The sequence below is a fragment of the Melospiza melodia genome, chromosome 12 (genome assembly GCF_035770615.1).
Source record: "Melospiza melodia melodia isolate bMelMel2 chromosome 12, bMelMel2.pri, whole genome shotgun sequence".
Taxonomy (NCBI): domain Eukaryota; kingdom Metazoa; phylum Chordata; class Aves; order Passeriformes; family Passerellidae; genus Melospiza; species Melospiza melodia.
In genome coordinates, this window is record NC_086205.1 from 18,329,106 (window position 1) to 18,348,130 (window position 19,025).

Sequence of the window (19,025 nt, forward strand, 5' to 3'; positions counted from 1 at the left end):
GCCAGCGAGGAGATCCAGCGCTGGCTGCTCTGACATCGGGGCTGAGCTCAGGCAGCAGCTCAAAAGCCATTTTTTACTCCCTCTCAAGAGGTAACTGGGTTTTACCACCACTCAGGCATAGCCAGTGGGACTGGACCCCTTGCAAGTTTGTGCCCACAAGTTTATGACTGTCAAAAGGAGCAGCACAGGCACGCTCTGTCATGCTCACTGCAAGTGGTGCAGCTTTTAATGAGCAGCTTAATTTGGTACAAACAGATGCTGTCTTTAGTGCCCTGTACACAGAGCTTTCACTCCAGCTCTGGTCACCAATGTGGGAAATCCCCTCCACCCCTTCACTCACAACTCACTGACCTCCCTCTCAAAACACCCAAAGGCAGTAATTAGCACGAGGGTAAGGAGATAAGGATTCAGTTCCCCAAATTATGCAAAATCTCAGCTGCTTCACCACAGTGGACACCCCTCATTGTGAAAACAATGGGGTTTTTTTTATGAGATTGTTTCCATTCAGATGGTGGCTGTAGGCACCAAGTGCTATCCTTCCTAGCAAATCCCAGCCAATGCTCCTGCAGCCCCAGTGGTGGCACAGAGGGAGCAGGCAGGTGCAGCCCCATGCTGGATTGTCCTCCCACATGCACATCAGCAGAGCTTCCTACACATCAGGCTTACAAAGTCGTCGACAGAAGGCTGCATTTTAATCTTAATATTATTTTTCCATTCAACTGTGGGGCACAGCACTCCATCTAATGTCCTACACCAACCTCTCTGCCGTAGATGTGACCCACAGAAAACGCAATGGTCCTTCACCAAAGCTTAGCGAAGGACTGAAGCTGAACTGTTGCAAGAAACAGTCCATGGAACCTTAAAACTTCAGTAAAAATCTGTGCTAAAATAGAAGGCAGAAGAAGAACCGTAAGATTTAACAAAAAAGCTCTAAGCACTCTTCCCTGTCATACACTTCTTTTAGGGTATTGGGGATGCCACAACCCCACTGTGTCTCTGTCCACCAGCATGAAAAGCTTTCCCTTGCCTTGTCTGCTATGTTTATTTGTAGAAGTGAGCATGATTTCATCTTACTTGTGCAGCAACTAGTACAATGAGATCTCACTTGCAGCTGCAGCTGCTCAGATCCAATAATGGGGACAAAAGTCATTCTGAATGAATTTTTTTTTAAAAATGACAGAAAATAGAGAGATTTCCGCGTAAACAAGTGAAAATCAGAGCATTTAAGTCAGAAGAGAAAACCCTGTCTTGGGGAGGAAATGGGCTGCATCCCTACATACCATCCTTCTCCTCTGAGAGTGAAGGGTCCATGAAACATCTCAACAAGGGAAACACCACCTCACTCAGAACAAACTGGAACAGGTTATCTATTCGTTTATTAGATTATGGTGTTGAACCCATTTGTTCATTGCTAAGAGCTTCTGACAAGAGTTGACATATGCATTAATTTATTAGAGGGCTGTTTTGAAGGAGTTGAAAAAAATTAACTACGCTACTGGATTAGGATCTCATTTCCCCTGGCTACTGCTGCAAAGCACAGTGAAAATGAGTCTGTTTATTTGGTCAGCCTTCTCCCCTGAGGTAGCAGACAGGGAAGATGGGGACCATGTCCCTAAGACACAACCTATCTTATCTTCAACCAACCCCTCTCTGTCCCTAGTGATGAAATACAAAACACTGCACAGATCACAAAAAAACATCTCACAGAGCTCTTCACCACCAAGGGACTTCCTCAAGTTTTGGAAGCTGCAGCCAACAGTTTTAAGCAATGCTGGATTTATCTTTGCTTATGCCTGTTTTTGTATTGTTTTCCCATTCTGGGGGCGAGTTGCAATCTGAGCAGACAGAGGAAACCCATGTGCTGCAGCCTTGGCTTGAGCCTCAGAGTCAGCAGTGGCCTGTGCTGCAGAACATCTGGAAGGACTGGATCCATTCTCTTAGCCCAGCATGCAAAGGAGAGGGACAACAAAACCCACTGCCATAAGCAGACCATTCCTGGAGGAGGGGGTCAACCTCCCTTCAGGATGTTCTCTTCACTGAGTCTTCTGCTCCTGGTTTGAAAGACTGGAGCACAACCACCAAGCGGGAAAGGCAAGTGCAGCACTCAGATGAGCTGATCAAACAAATCCCCATGGACTAGTTTTCAAACTGGGTCACTCATCCGCTGGGTCCTCCCATTCTCTTTGCCCCCCCCCTACCAATGTCACACTTACAAACATCCAGACCTGGAAGATGAAAGCAAAATGTGTCTTCATCAAATGTATCTCAGTTCACTGTTTACACCAATACAAACAGCACTGGCTTTCTTCCTTCCACTGCAGTTAGTCAGTGCTACTCAGGAGCAGAAAAGCATCTAGATTTTCTTTCTGCTATAAAATTAATTGCCTTCTAATTCACTGCTGTAACACTGAATAGTAAATTACATCCTTAATCCCTGAAGATAATTTAAGATAAAATTAAATTTTAGATACCTAGAATTCACCTCTATCATATTTTTTTCAAAATAAATAGCAATGTTGCATATCCAAATTTTAGTGATGGACTTGGCAGTGTTAATAGCTGGACTTGATGATTTTGAAGATATTTTCCAACCTAAACAGTTCTATGATTCTAACTGCACAAAAAATGTATAGAAATATATATTTATATGGAATAGTGGTGGTTGGGTTCCTTTTGCTGGTACCTACTAGAAATGTCCCATGTGAACTGGCTAGAACATGGAACAAAATCAGGATTAAAATCAAAAGAAAATAAAAAAGAAGGAGGGTTGTATCTTATATGCTTGCATGCTCTATATCCTTTCTACTGTATTTCTTGGTAACAAAGAAAGTAGAGAAGAAGACAAATGATGCAGACTTTCTCTTCTTTGACATGAATTGTGCACTGAAACACTGATTCCAAAGCTTTCTGCACCAAAGACCATTTTCCAGTACCCTAGTTACTATTCCCATTTATACTTGCAGTTATTGCCGCAATGTGACAAGAAATGCTTTAAAATTTACACTTTTGCATAATTCAATAAAGTAACTGGTTAGGGGAAAAAAACACACTAAACTGACCTTTTAGACAAGCAACTACATGCATTTTTCCATATTCCACAAAATCTCCCACCAAGAACCACCCCATTCTTCTGTCTAGTCAGAGCCCAGAGCACTGTGGTGGGGAAAACAAGAGGTGGCAGAGCATCTCCCATCAGGAGCTCGTAAAATGAGCAAGGAGGAGGTGAATAACAGAGGTACACAAAGGTCTTCCCAAGGATGAGAATCCTATTCCCATTCAGGACACTGATGATAACAGAATTCACTCCCTAGAGTGACCCAGGCAGACTGCCTGTGCTCAGAATACAAACAGGGATAAACAGAGGCAGCATGGAGCTTGTGCTGGTTTTGGGGGAACGTGGCTCCCATCCTGCATTCCCAGCAGGAATGGCCACCACACTGTAGCTACCCAAGCACATATTTTAACCTTCTGACCATTCTGAGTGAGCAGTCAATAAAACCAGCAGTCTTACAGTAACTCTGCTCAGCATACGGTGCCTCCCTTCCAGAGAAAAAGTATTAGGGTCTGGCATCAGCCCAGAGCAACTGAGAGGGTGCCCTTGCCATGAAACACACCACACCAAAAGCACTACTTGCTGTAGAGAAACCTGGGTGAGATTGCTCCCAGACTGAATTAAAGGTTTTCTATTTAACCGACAGAAAACAAATTACTGAAATATTTGTGGATATTGTTAAAAGGAATAATGCGGAAGAAAATTAAAATCCTCTGCTAAGATTGTGGTTTTGTTTGAAAAGCCAGAGACTTTATTCTTTAAATAAAATGTTGTGGGGAAAAAGGATAACAAATTGTAGTAACATATTGCTACAGTTTCTAGGCTGGTCTTTGGAAATCTTCAGTCTCAGGTTTGGTTTTCCCTCAGAACTGCTACTGGGACAATTTTAGTTAAACAAAAAATTAAATTAGGCTAGGTGGGGAAGCTCTCTAGATTTTCTTTTGTTCTAATTTCTTTTTCAGCTTTGCTACAGGAGAGTGCAAATCTATCCTTCTCAGATTAATGACTGATCTTCATTCTAAATCCTCACTCCAATATTAATAACCTCTCAGAAAACAATTAAGATGGATATATTGTTTGAGTGTGTGCTCAAGGAGGGCGAGAAGAGGATAAATCTTCTCTGATGACAAAAGCCTCTGTCACCCTTGGAGGGCTGCTGATGGCAGTGGTGATGGACAGTGATTATCCACTGTCACATACACATCTCCTCGTGCTTCCACAGGAAGCAGTGAAGGGAAGGAGAGAGTGCTGAGCAGCACAGGAGAAGAGGGGATGGTCCATCTCACCACCTGGCAGGAACTGCTTTATCAGTGAGCTGGAAAGAGTAGGCCTTTCCCTCCATCAGACAGAAGATGATGCAGGAAGAATGATTTCCAAGTTGACATTATCAGCAAGTGCAAACAGCCAGAGAGACACCAGGAAGGTTCACTGCTTGGAAATTATTTTAATGCACAGAAATGCCCGGTGTGCTGAGGCTTTATGATGAATCATGAAACCTACGTCATTCAGAGTTGCTTATCAGGTCTGAGAATTTTCTAGCCAACGTCTCTATCTTCTTCATGAATCACAGCAAAGACAGAGCCCAGACTCTGTGGGCTACAATTACTCCTTTTGCCTTTTTAGAGCCCCAAGTGAAGCAATGGGAAGGTGGTGGTGCATCTTGCCAATGTGGTGCTTTCACAGTGTAACAAGGGGAAAGCACATTCTCAGCCCCGGCAAGGGTGCACACAGAGATATTTAAGGGTGCACAGTTTCCTTAGAGGATGGTCAGAGGGCTGGCATATCTGCCTAAGAAGACAGGCTTAGCTGCTCATCCTGGAGAGAGCAGCTCCAAGGAGGGCCAAGAACACCTTACAGTCCCCAAAGGGAGCCTACAGGAAGGCTGGGGAGGGATTCTCACAAGGCCATGTAGTGGCAGCACAAGGGGAAATGGCTTTAAACTGAAATAGAGGATACATGGAAGAAATCCTTTCCTGTGAGGGTGGTGAGGCACTGGCACAAATACCCCAGAGAGGTTGTAGACTCCCCATGCCTGGAAGTGTTCCAGACCAGGCTAGATGGGGCTTTGAGCAACCTGGGATAGTGGAAGGTGTCCCTGCCTGTGGCAGAGGAGGTGGAATCAGATGTTCTTTAAGGTCCCTTGCAATCCAAAGCGTTTGATGATTCTGTGATATGATTCCATGGCCATCTTTGGCATAGAGAGACAAACCTGAGTCACGGCCTGAGTGTTCTCCTAGAGAAGAGCAGAAACACCCTCCTTTGGTGTTTACATGAAACCCTAGAGAAGCAGGTTTTGAAAACTCACACTGCAATTTTGTAATGCATGACTTGCTGCACGCAGTCATCCAAGGTGACTGCTTTATGCAAAAGCAAAGCTCATTCCTAGAGGATTTAAACAATGACAGTCAGATTTCCCTGATGAAAGACACTCAAGTGAGTAACAATTTCATTTAAAGAGAAAACACAGTATTTTCAGGCACCTGGGCTGTCAAGAAAATAAGAAGCAATTGAGAATGCATTTGAGAATATTCTGAAATTGGCCACTATTTATATTTCTACACATAGGACAAATTAGGTATTTAAAAATACAGGCATGACCTAGCTTTAAAATCCAGTAACCCGTCTGGCCAAAATCTAAATGTGGATGTTGATGACCTTTTAAAGAATAGGACTCTACTTTCACAAGACTATGAGATTTACTCCATATCCTTATTGGGCAATACATATCACATCATGTCATGATAATCAGCATCTTGATTGATTAAAATCTTTAATTCCATTGGATTTAGAAGGCTAGTTTGAGACACACTGATACAAAAGACCAAGGCTGGAGCTCATCACAAGCACAGAATGGGACACTGTGACTGCAGCACTGGTATCTGCTTCACTCATTCTTCAAAATACTGCAGTTAAAATCATCTAGCCAAGAGAGATACACAAAGGTATGTGTCAGGTCAGCCAGTAAAACCTTTCAAGGCTCCACAGTCATCATGAGAAAGCAAATAAAAACTACTTTGGCTCTCATTTACTATATATTTAACATTTGCAAGAGAAAAATCAGATGACTGCTTAAAGCTTGGGATGATGTACGCCATATTCAAGCTACTCCTGAGCTTGAAATGTTTAATGTTTTATGTGGTTTGGAAATGGTTTAAATTCCCTGATGAATTTTTCATGCCCATACACAATTTAGCCTTTATCAAAAAGATCCCCTTCAATTATGTACTCTGCAGAAATTCTTTGGAAGGATTCTAGACACTTTTTCCCTTTTTTGTTTACTGTTTTCAGTTTGCTACAGTCTGTATAAAACACCCTCACTTGGCTATGCCTACTGAAGTTATCTGCGCTTCAGCTTTTGTGCTGCTCACAGAAAATCTCTCCATGCTCTCTCTCTCCATGGCTTTCCCTTAACTGTGGAGAATGGGAAGACAGAGGAGCAATCTGGGGTAGTGAAAGGGTGAGGCTCTCACTGGGGTGAGGCTGAAGAGCTGCAGACCTTGGGATGGAGGCAGCCCCGTGCCGCGCTGCGCCGTGGGGAGCTGCCCGTGGAGAGGGGCACCCTCTGGGCAGCAGAGCGGGCAGCAGGCACGTCACTGCCAGTGCAGGAGAACGAGCCTAATTAGAGCACTGCCATGTGCCAGCTATTCTTGGAGGCAGAACAGCCCCTCAGGAGCTGCTGCAGGAGCGCGAAGCGAGGACAGCCCTCGGACCACGCCAGCCCACGTCAGAGGCATCCCCAGGAACACAAAGCCATCCTCCCCTGCCCTGCAGCCTAAAGATACTACACTGCTGCTGCTCTTGCTCTCTGAACACCTTCCTTATGCTGAGCACACATCCCCCAAGGTTCTGCGAATATTAACATAAGCCACCCACAAATATTATTTTAAAGAAGTGATTCCCAGAGTCCTCCTATTTTTGGAGAAGCATCTTAAAAAAGCTTCCCTAATATACTGGAACAGGCCCCATATTATCTCTTCATGAAAGAAATCCAACTGCTATGCTTCTAAATTCACTGGTAAGCAGTTCAGACTTCCTTTTATATTGTAAGATTTCCTTCCCATAAGATGCAAGATATATTGCCTCAAGGGAAAAACAGCTTTATGAAGAGGAAGCTACGTGTGCCAGAATTGTTCTCTTCCATTATCCGTAACATCCTTTCTCCCTCCCATTGTTTTAATAAAGTTGGTCACCAGAAGAACCTGCAGCAGAAATGCCAATACCCTCAGAAAGTATCTACCTGCCAAAAGCCCCAAAGCACATCTGCCGTTCTGCAGCCTCCTTGATGCTCAGAAAATCTGTTTTCTATGCATGCCACATATGCAGCGCTGATAGAAATGTGACTGTGCTAACAAACTTACTTTTGGCTGTTCCCACCAGAAAAACATTTTGAGGAATGGATGGCTCACCAGTAATCTCCCACCTACAGGTATTTTTGTAGCATTTCATTGAATAGAAGGATGAAAAGGGAAAAAAACCCAATCAACAAAAAAAAAAAAAAAAAAAAAAAAAAAAAAAAAAAAAAAAAACCCCAAAAAAACAGAGAGAGAGGAAACACATTCAGTGGCAATCAGCATTACGGGGAAGAAAAAAAATATTAAAAGTCTGCTGTCTGATGTTCCTACATGTGATCTAGAGAAACATTCCCCTCCTGCACGCACGTGCTTGCATGCAGCAGGGGCTCAGTTACACTCTTAAGTTCAAGTGCATTCTTAAATGTTATGTCCCACGGGCCTTCACAAAGCATGTATCAAATTAGGCATTTGCTGGAATGGGAATGCCTTGCTAAGCAAAAGGATTGGTTTATGAACTTTCCCCAAAGATTCTGCTGAAATGAGGCTAAATGTTTGCACTGGTAGCTCTCAGGAGATCCCCAATTCTTCCCTGAAGCATTCATTTTGCTAGGATTTCCCTCTTGTACATTCAGCTTTGGGGAATCACTATGGGAAACTGGGAGCAGGGAATTCCCAGCATTAGAAATTACAGTATTGCCCAGGGTAGCTGAAGTAACCACAAATCCCTCCCCACTGATTCAGATCCCACCAGAGCCACTGACAGCTCTTCAATTTTCATTAAAAATCTCCTCTAGAGGGTATAATCTCCCCAAATTTAAGCAGAGGGAAATCCAGGGTTCCCTAAAATCAGAATCCACTTTATTTGGGACAAAAGGAATCTGCTCTCAGGAAGACTGGAGCTGCCAAAAATAAGCAAATATTCCCAGTGTTTCTGCACTCCTCTCCCTGAAGTGAAATGATCAAGAGGATTAATTTTAGAGTATGTACAGTTTTTATGTGAAAAAACCCAAGCTGCATCTTAGCTTTTAAGCAAAGACCAGATGGAAAGTCTATCATTAGAAATGCCAAAGGGAGAATACGCTCAAAGTTCGCTTCAGGATGGAAAGGTCATTTCTAGTCATCCTTGTTTTAAATGTTCTCAGAAGCACTCAAGCTTTTCGTAATAAGATTGCTTTCTTTTAGTTTATCAACCTGATTTCCTTCAAAATAAAATACAAAAAAATCTCCAAAATATAACAGAAATCACCAAACAAGACAAAAACTTGAAAGGCAGGCGCCAGCTCTCTTTTTTTCCTCTCCAGAGTAAGAGTCATTAAATTTTTAATGAATTGTTTAGTTGACAAGAAATGCCACAAAAATGACCTGCTGATTCCACCCAGGGGTGTTTACTTAGAGCTTCACGGGGAGATTTATGAGATGACAGGCAACAGACGACGTGTCAATGGAGTCTGAGAGGCAATGCTTCGTTCATCAGGTACCAATGTCGATGAAGAACATGTCAGGATGATGAGAAATGGATCAGGTTTCTCCACTATGTTAAAAGCAACATCCCAAGCCCCCAGGAAGCGCTTTGTGCAGCTGCCCCATACAAATCCACCAGCCCACCTGCACTGAAAGCACCATGCCCCTGTTCCTAAGATCTGAGCAGCTCAGTAAGAACCCCCTTTGGGCTTAAGATGCCTTCTTAACATTACCAGCACACACAGAGCGACTAGGAAGTGACAAAATTGTGATCAGTGACATTCACTGGAGTCAATAGGGTGACCTGAAGATAATACAGTGCTGCCAGTATTACTCCACTTGCTCACTCACATGAGAGCCACAGCTCCCACTGAGACTCCAGCAGTCCCTGATCTCCACACGCCAGCCAAGTGTGAAACAAATCCCGTGCCCAAGAAGATCAGCCCACAGCTCAAGTACAGGATGTGAATGAGCCCCCTGGGACACAGCTTCCAAACCTTAGCAGGAAAATATTTAATCAAAGAAAGAAAACTCCATTCTCCTGTTTTCCAACAAATATTTAAAAAGTACATTGATATGGCGATATAAAACTGACATTTTCACAGTAAACACGTTTGCGTCTCGGTGCAGATTATTCCCGATGAAAACTGGAGCTACTGGCTACAGCTAAAAGTGTTTTATTTCCTTGCAGGCTGTGCCTTTTCTCAGCTCCAGTGGGCCACCCCTGACAAGAAGTATCTGGCTTCAGGTCTTCTTCTATACAAATCCTCTCAGAGAAGTCTAACCAAGCAGCAACCAGGCTGTGCAAGTGTCAGAGGGAAATGTGCCCTGCAGTACCACTGAGTGAGGGACAACCAGACAAAACCAAGATTCCATTCCCAAACAGCATGCTAAAGCTTTGGGAGCAGCAAACAAATGCTTTGTTGTTTCTTGGCCACTTGCAAATGTTGATCATTCTGTATGAAATAATTAACAAACAAGGACAGAATCCTCCAAGCTCTCTTTAGAAACCTTCTTTTCAAAATACACCCTCATTTTAATCATTTACCATTTGCAATAGAGAAAGAAAACAAGGAGGTAAGAAATCTAACACAATCAATCCTTCCCTAGTTCCCACAAATAGACATTCACTGCCTTCCAATAGTCTTGACTAATCATTTTAATAAGCAGTGAAAAGATTTCGCAATTAAATGCTTAGAGAAGTAAGATGCATCTTCCTGCTCCTTCTCATGCCTCATGAGTTTTCCAGCTCCTCTCATAAAGAGCTTTCATTACTCTGGGCATGATGGAGCCAGAATTGCTGCATGAGAAAGCTCTGATTTCAGTTTTATCTCAGTCACTGTCCAAATGCCCAGAAACTTCTTCACGGCTCTTGGAACACAGGAGAAAAAAAAGCCCAAAAGGAGCCAAAAAAAGGGGAGTTTCAGTCCTAAGATCAGAACCACATTAGTTAGACAGGTTTTTCAGAAAAAAAAAAACCCCTCTGGCCTTAGTGTAAACTAAGCATATTTGGTCAAGTAGCAGTAGATCAAACAGACAAGGAGCCTCACAATGCCCTTCCTGCAGCCCCACATTCGTGGTGACAACTGCACTTTGCTCTGATGAAAAGTGACCTTTAGGCCCTGACATTTAGGTCCAGACTCTCCTACTTGTGTCACCTCCGCCTCCAGTTTCACAGGTCGAATTCACAGCACTTCAAATAGTTGGCAACATTCATCAAACATGAGCCCATGTCTTGCCCAACAGTCTTAAAATGGAATATTCCCACTGCACAGTCCCATGCCATGCTGGATGGTCAACTTTCACGAGGTACTGGATGTGCCATATCTCTTTGGAAAATCAACATACCAAGCGAAAGCTCATCTCCCAAAATAGTCACCCTGCTACTTTATTTCTCTTTTATTTGTTTGCCTGCTGCAGTTACAAAACACATTCTCACTGAGGCAAAAGGGATCATTAGCCAGAGCGCTTTTGGATGCAAAGAGACAGTGCTAAATGTGCACCAGAAACAGGAATATTATATGGTCTCCCCACACATGAGAAAGCATAAAAAGGCAAAAGGACCCTCCATTAGCTTGTCTCCATGATATGTCAGGAAAACACCATATACTCAGAATGGAATTGTGGTGATTGGAGGTTTCTTGTTTAAAAAGTCCAACTCTGTTTGCAGGAAATATCTCAGCTGTGGTCACGCATCACATCCCTTGTGTCAGATTAGCTGCTAAATTTAAGGTATTTTCTGTCTATCCAGTAAGTATGAGTTACTGGCATGAAGAAATGTTTTAATTATCATAAGTTTTCAGGTTCAGCCAAACCAATTGTTCCTGCAGCTGAGTCTGAAAGACTCTTGACCCTACTAAGGGCTGTAAACAATTGAACAAAACCCAGAGATCTGGCAGCCAGAGATCCCCCAGCCCTTGCTGCCACAAGGTCATCTCTCCCTCTTGAGGGCCTGTGTCCCATTTTTACACACACACACACTCAGGCTGGGAGCCTGATGCACCCAGAGAAGTCAGTCAAGCATTCTCCTGTTACGAACACAACTGATTTTTTGGTTGTAGGAAAGGGTTACAGTGTCAGACTCTGCAGGATCACTGTGGGCAGGGACAGGTTAACAAGAACAGATCAATTGCGAATTTAATTCAAATCTAAGGCACAGAATGGACTAAGCAGAAGATGAGGAAGATACTGCAATGCTTCATGCATTATCTGGTACAACTGCATGGTATCCTGTCCATGCTGATACCAGAGGAGATACAGACCAGCTGTGATTTTACCCAACTCACACTTCCCTCGTGCACCGCCTCTTGTCTTTATAAAGTGATTTTTAGGTAAGACAGCTGGGTCAGACCTGAGCTCCCAGTGTAATTTTCCCCCCATGCCTGCAGAATTTATTCAGTAAGCCAGGTTCTATTTCTCCTTGGGCACCACACAAAGAATTACAAATGGCTCTATTTGTGCCCAGCTGGTACAAAAGTGATGTCAAAAGTGTAACGGGAAGAAAGAAAAGACCCAATTACAAAAGCAAGGTCTGTGAGATAATCTTGGTCCCAGGACAGTGAGATATGGCAATTAGAAGCATTTCATCTATCTGTCAGTTGGGGTGATTCAATGAGCTTGTTATCCAGAGAAAAGGTGGCACCTCAAAATACCAATTACAACTTTCCAGACTCAAACTGTGCCTCAGCCACTTCTGCCCCCTGTGCCATCATCTCTAACATGACAGGAAGGTCAGAATGAGCAACAGGAATTCAGTTTTCAAGAAGATGCCCAACTGTACTGCAGATTAACAACCAATTAGCAGTTTTGAAGAAGTTGTGTGCTCTGGCTGGGGGGCTGCCAGGCTGTGTGAGGAAGTGCTCGGTGTTGACTTCCCAAAGTGAGTCACTACTGTAAGCCCTGGGGTGGTATTTATAGAGTTGGGGGAAAATTTCCAGGGAACATCACTTACTGGTACTCACAAAAATAGCCAGGGAATTATTAAATTACTAAACTTTTAAGGAAAAAAAAGTCTTTCTTCTTTTTGACAAGACAGCAAAGCAGCAGTCTCTATGATTTTCTTGGAAGAAGTCACAATTAATAGTGTTCCTTATCTCACTTTTCTTTGACAGTAGTAGATGTTGCTCCTAAGATATTCCGTGCAGCTGCAAGGTTGGGGTTCGTCTCCTCTCTTCTGCAGATTATTTCCAGGATAAGACACTGAAGTCAGCCCTGTCTCCAAGGCTCCTTAGCAAGACTTGAATGAACCCAGGTACCAACAACAACTCAACCACAACAGTCCAGATCAGCCCAAACCTTTTACCCAAGTGTCCAGGATCCCCATTTGGGGAAATGGCTGTACCCTGCAGTAAACCACATGAATCTGCAAGTAGATCTGTTACTGATAGTCAAACTATCACCTGCAGGAGTGAGCTGGTCCCCCTGTGTATACTAGACATGCCCTGGTATCACAGAGCACACAAAAGCAGAGGAAGGGCACAGACTAGTAGCTGGATCAGTGCCTGTTCCCCTCCACACATGCAACAGTGCCCTTATGTCTCCTCAAAGCCAGGGATTGAGCCAAGCTTTCAGAAAGATTTTGTCCCTGCAATAGTTTTAAGGATGCAACCACAAATCTGGACACTCACAACCATTTTAGACTATTTCACTTTCTTTCCATTAAACATACACAGATTTATGGCCTTTCTTAGCAAGGGTGGGCAGACCATGCCTGGCTAGGTCCCCTTCCCTAAGCAGCCAGCATGCCCCAGTGGGGAGGACTGCAGACCAGCTGGCCACAGAAGTACAAGTTCTGGAATGAAAAATAAATTTTTGAAAATATAAGATACAAACACACATACTTGTCCCCGTCCCACACACAAGCTGCAACTGCTTCAATTTATTACTCTGACTTCCGGACTGCTCCTACCACTGCCCTCCCTCTGAGACCGGGGTCAACATTGGCCAAATGGTCCTTGAAGAGGCCTCAGAGATGTTCCCCTACGTGTCTTACACAAACCAGTAGCTTAGATGAGGACAAAAAATCAGGATAATGAGAGAAAAGCTGCTGGCAGGAACTCAAGCAGTACCTGCCCTGCCTGGCCTCTCAGCCACGGGGAGGGCAGCTCGGGTCCAGCTCTCTGCCAAGCTGTCCATCACCACAGCTCACGGTCTGTGACAATCATGAGACATGACACCCTGTGCAATGCAATGGAGACCCAACAAGTTTGTTTTGCACATGCCACTGCAGCGTTGGCAGATACAGCAACGTGCTTTGGCTCGCAGTGACACGGGAAGCATTCAAAGCACTCGCACAGAGATAAAAGGCTCCCCCCATCTCCTGCCTGAGACACACTGACCTCCCCTCCCTCCCTCCTCCTTGGCATTGTCAAAAATACAAAAAATCTGTCCCTTATGTTTTCAAAATGTGTCTGTTTCACAGAGTTCTCCCCCTTTTTTTTTCAGAGGCCAATTAAAACTAAAAGTTTACCAGAAAGACAACAAGGTAAAAAAAAGCGTCTGATACCATTGGATCCAGCCTGTAAGGATCTCACACATAAAAGAATTATGTCCCTGAGCACTTTCCGACAGACTTTCAGAAAATTTCATCTTTCTACTTCCCTGGCTGGATAGTCTGTTTGAGTAATTTTCTCTTTCTCCTGGGGCTGGTTGCTAAGAGACGTGCTATTACTTCTCCCTCTCTTATGACCCGATTACTGTGATCAGCAAAGACAGCGTGCAGACAACAGCCTGACACGGCTCATACAAGAACATCGGCCTTGTTACAGAATGATGGACTGTATTAACACTGCGCAGCCCCTTCGCTCGCCGTGGCCTTTGGAGAGTCTCCAGGCACAACTGGGGGCTTTTACTTCCCCAGCTTCTGAAGTGCACGTTCAAACATTTTAAATCACAGGACTGGGAAGGGAGAAGAATTGACTTTTACCTCCTGTGCTTCACTCTGACAGCCAGAATGGTGTTACTGCATCCTCACTGAGAAACTTTCCTTTTCTTATCCTTCCTAAGAAGTGGCCTAGGAATGATGATTACTCCTTTTTACCTTCTTGAAAAATAAACTTTGCAAATACACAGCATAGTTTGGGTCAGAACGTTCCCTTGAAGGGTCTGACAGCACGTTGTAAAGCCCATTGTAACACTTGAGGGGCTAAGAGGTGAGCTGACACCTTTCTTGGTGTCTCTCTGCAAAGAGCTGAGATGGATTGCTGTGGATAAGGAAAGCAGCTGGAAACAGATCCAGCTGTAGGTGTCCAGCAGTCCCAGGGAAGCTACTGGGATGCCCAAGAGGCTCCCAGCTCATGCAGAAGCAGCAACAGCCTGGCACTGCATCCTCTGCAAAAAAGAATAGGGGATGGAGCCAGTGGAGGGGATAGGAAATTTGGAGCACAAATTGACAGCTTGTACTGAGGGGTACATGGGGCAAAAAGCTGAGGAAAGCTGATTTTGCTCAGAACCGAAGAACTGGTTTTCTAAGAATGGGGCCACCAACCTCAGAGACCATTAGTCCCCACTTAGTAAGAATTCAACCCTCATCATGCTCACTTTTTATAACATAAATTTCAAACTTCTATACTTTCTTCTATTAAACCTACTTTCAAAAGACTGTGCTTACCCCCACTGTTCTGGTACCATTTTCACACTCTTGAGGGCCTCCTCTCCTCCCACCAGCTCACTCAGGACAATTCCTGTGGCAGGACTCCTGGGCACATCCTCACACCACAGACAGTGCAGGGTATTAAGAAACACCAGTTGATAAAACTTCTCAAGTGGGCTTTGTAACAGAGATGACCCAGAGCACAGGTTCCTTCCTCATCTCCATGTCATTTCCCATAAATTCAATGCTTGGCACAACAAATGCCAGCTGTTGTGACAGTGCAATTTCTACCCACCAGCCCTCAACAGCAGGCTCGGCTTTGTGATTGGGGTCATATCTAGATGAAACCAAAACCTTTCCTTAGTCACTGTCATCACAGGAATTAAGACTTGGAAGAGACATGTGAGTCTTTTGCACTTCATCTCCTCAAATAGTTTGGGTAAATCCCCAGTTGAGCCCCCTGGAGCATTCCTGCACTTTCCTCCACAGCTGTGACTTTGCAGTGTGCGTGCTGGTTAAAGAAGAAGTCAGAAGGGGAATTTTCAGATAGTAGGAAACTTTCTGCTTATTAGGATCTAGAGCAGATCCCTGCTCATCTCCTGCAAAATCTCCCTCCCCAGGCAAAGCAAAGCCACAGGATTCTCACTCCTACTCATAGACCCTCACCTCCTGTGCCAAGTCCATCTAAACATGCTTGCTTAGCAACAAACACTTCAGGCCTGGTATATTTAGTCCAAATTGTAATTGTGTAGGATTCACTGCTAGAAATGCCTGCTCTTTGGCCACAGGTACGGCTTCTGTGGCTTCAAAAGTTGCTCATTCATTCTTCCAACCTTTTTATTACACCAACCTGTAATATAATCCAAGAGACATTTACTGGCTGCTCTGATTTAGCAGGACTCAGCCTGGCAAAATAAAAAAGCTTTAGGCAGAGAAAAGGAAAAGCATACATATAATCCTTTACTGCAATAGTTAGTTTCCAGTGAGTAGAAGAGCAGCATTGTGTGAAGAATGGCAAAAAAAAATTACTAGACTGTTAACTATCATATAACAATTGTTATTATTTAACAGACTAGCATCTGGAGGATGTTAACATTTCAGATCAAAATAAAAGGGACAAGTGCTGCCTGCTTGAATTCAAGCTATTTCTGCATTAGCATTGCTCTCTTGCTTGGACTGGGCACCACAGCCCTGTAAAACTACATACAGGACAAACATTACCTGTTAAAAAAAGGTTTGATATGGTTGATGACAGACGTTTGCAATTCAAGTTATTAAATGATACTTCCCTTCCATTTCAGTGTGTCAGAAATGTCTTCTCTTTCTCTTTTTCCCTTCCCTTTTTTGCCCATTTTCTTTCTTCTACCCAAACCATTGTGGTTCACAGAACAGGCCACTGCTAAGATGAATCACTATTTGATGTTTGAAATAATGAAGTGGAAAAATTAAATATAGTCTCTTGGAAGAACAGACAGACAGGAGAAAAGAAAATGAGAAAAAATAGTCCGGGCAGAAAAAAAATTAAGAATCTACCTGCTGAGAAGTGCAATGTTTGCTTTATGATACCAAATAACTAAGAAAATATAAGCTCACTCATCAGAATGAAACCCAAGGCTAGGCACCACTTCAAGTAGTTCCCAAATAAGAGGCAATGTGTTCCAGAGCCTGCGAAAATTTAATATTTGTAATTCTAACAAAACATGGTCAGAATACTTAATAAAACCTGGTGGCTTGACTTGACATTTTGTGAACTACAGATAAGTATACTAGTTCAATAACAGTTTTTATGCACTTGTTTTATGCTGCATTCTTCCCAGGCCTTTCCCTGAAGTGGAATTTCAAAAGGAAAATGCTCATCCTGAGAGCCAAGCCAAGACACAGTTCTATGGATTTGTCTCTGTCAAAAAAAAAAAAAAAAAAAAGCAGATGCAGACACTCTTATCCAACAAAACAACTTTTGGGATGAATGCTAACAAGACAGAAGGCCCCACACAGAGCCAGTTTATTCCCACTGGTGAGACTCCCAGGTCCTGACACTGGTCACTCTGCTGGGGACAGCTGGGCAAAACTCCCTGTGCCTGTAACTCAGAATTACTGAGTGGAGCAACGCTGCCCAGGCACAAAGGCACCAGCTTGGTCTCATCCCTCCTCAACATGGCCCAGCCTGCTTGGGGCAGTCTAAACCCAGTTTTACACAAATGAGAACCACCACTCATTTCCAACTGGTTTCACTCGGTTCTTAACCAAGAGGAGAGAGGAATCTCCTTCGAGAGAAATCAATTAACACTTCCAAAAGGGTGCCCCAAACTGGTTCACAGCTAGGGACCCCCACCTTCCCACTCATTCTGCTTGTGCTTTAAATGCTCTTGTGTGAAGGTAGCAAGCCCACCACAAAGAGGCCTGGAGTTTCAAGATCATTTCCACCAGCTGTGTTTTGTAAGAGCCTGTGGATGATGCAGTTCTAACACTAATGAATAAAGTATTGCTTCATCTGCTGCATCTCATTCAGCACAAGAAACACATAGAAAAATGAGAGAAGGATTAGGAAAGACTTTAAAAGTTTATAATATGCACTTTAAAACAGCTTTTTCTAAGAAACAAGCACTGACATGGGGGCTGTGGTCAGGATGACTTGCAACAGCAAGGTCACCTCTCTATTCACACCACATTTTTCAACTCCATGAACTCGGTGCTGTGAGGGACGGGACATCATCCATTGCAACTGATGGGACCAGAAAAGTGTTAGAGCACCTCTCAGCCTATCTTCTTGTCCCACCACTGAGACACTGCCTCCCCCATGAAGCATCAATGATTTTTTTTCAGCTAGTGGCAGAGATGAGGAGCAAGAGAGGGACCAGCAGATCCCACTGCAAATACTCTGGTACTCCCAGGACTCAATTCGGAGTAACAACGTGTTCCTATGCCTCATCTGGGCAGTAGCAATGGTCCACAGGCATAACTCCTAACATATGCAAGACAGCCAGCTCCTGCTAGCTGTCCAATTCCGGATAATTGCATTATCTGATGTTAGTGTTGAACAGTGCACACACAAAACCACCACAGGAGCATGGATGAGACAGCTGCCTGTGCCTGCACCCCAGCCTTCCTCCAACAACCAGCACAGCACTGCAGAAGCTCCTGAGATACTTCAAGGAGCAGGTACAACATCCCTCTGCCTCTCAGCCCTTCCACAGGTGAGAACTCCTCCTGCTATGGAACAGAACCAGCACAGGCAACCAGGGGAAAAAAATGAAAAAACCACAGAATCTTTCAGGTCAGCCTGAATTTATTCTTTCAGGGCTCTCAATACAAATAATGAATAGACTCTGGACCTTGTTGGCTTCTATGAACTGTCAAAGACTGCAGAGCAGGGAACAGCACAGCTATAACACATGGTGTCTAGTCCAATAAATCCATACCCAAGCTTCAAAAATTAAGACAGAGCTACTGATAGCAGCTGCTGTAAACAAAACCCACTAGGTATATCTGCCTGGGAAAAAAAACCCTCAACACAACAGCAAAACAACAAACAGCCTGATAGTTCATGCCCCCAGTCCCCTACAGACATAGCAGAACATAACTCACCAGTGCTCAAAAGCCTCCACACCCATGAAAAAGAGGAGGGCACAGAGAGTCAAGCTCTGGGAAACCTGGAGCAGCTGGGTTCAAGAACACACACTGGTGTCCCTGGCATAGCCTTGCCCTGGAGCTGGTCCTGCTCATTTGCTTTGTCTCATCAGTCATTTGTCCCCTCCTCCAACCAAGGTAAATTGAAGGAGACTTGTTTTTAAAAAAGGCAATTAAAACCTCAAAGGCCTTCACATGAGACCTGTTGTTCACCATATCTGAAAGGTGCCCAAGGAAAGGAAGGAGAAAGGAGGAGATGGCTTTGAGGCTCATCCCTTCATTTAGTTCCCATTATTAAATCCATGTTAAATGTTTCTACAGATAGTATATTCACCAAGGATGGCAGTTAGAAGGAGAGACATCAGCACTAATAAATACTGAATTTAGAAGTACCCAACAGCATAAACTAACATGGCTAATTTTGTAAAGCATGTCCTGAGAGCCCCAGAGTGTGACAGAGAAGCGTCTCCAAGCCCTGAGCAGCCCCACAAACTGAGTGAGT

The 19,025-nt window shown here is 43.8% G+C and overlaps 1 protein-coding gene across 6 annotated transcripts in view; it reads right to left on the reverse strand.

The window, feature by feature from the left end:
- LPP (LIM domain containing preferred translocation partner in lipoma) overlaps positions 1 to 19,025 on the reverse strand; it is a 331,785-nt gene that overhangs the window by 190,300 nt on the left and 122,460 nt on the right. The gene's annotated exons all lie outside the window — the stretch shown is intronic.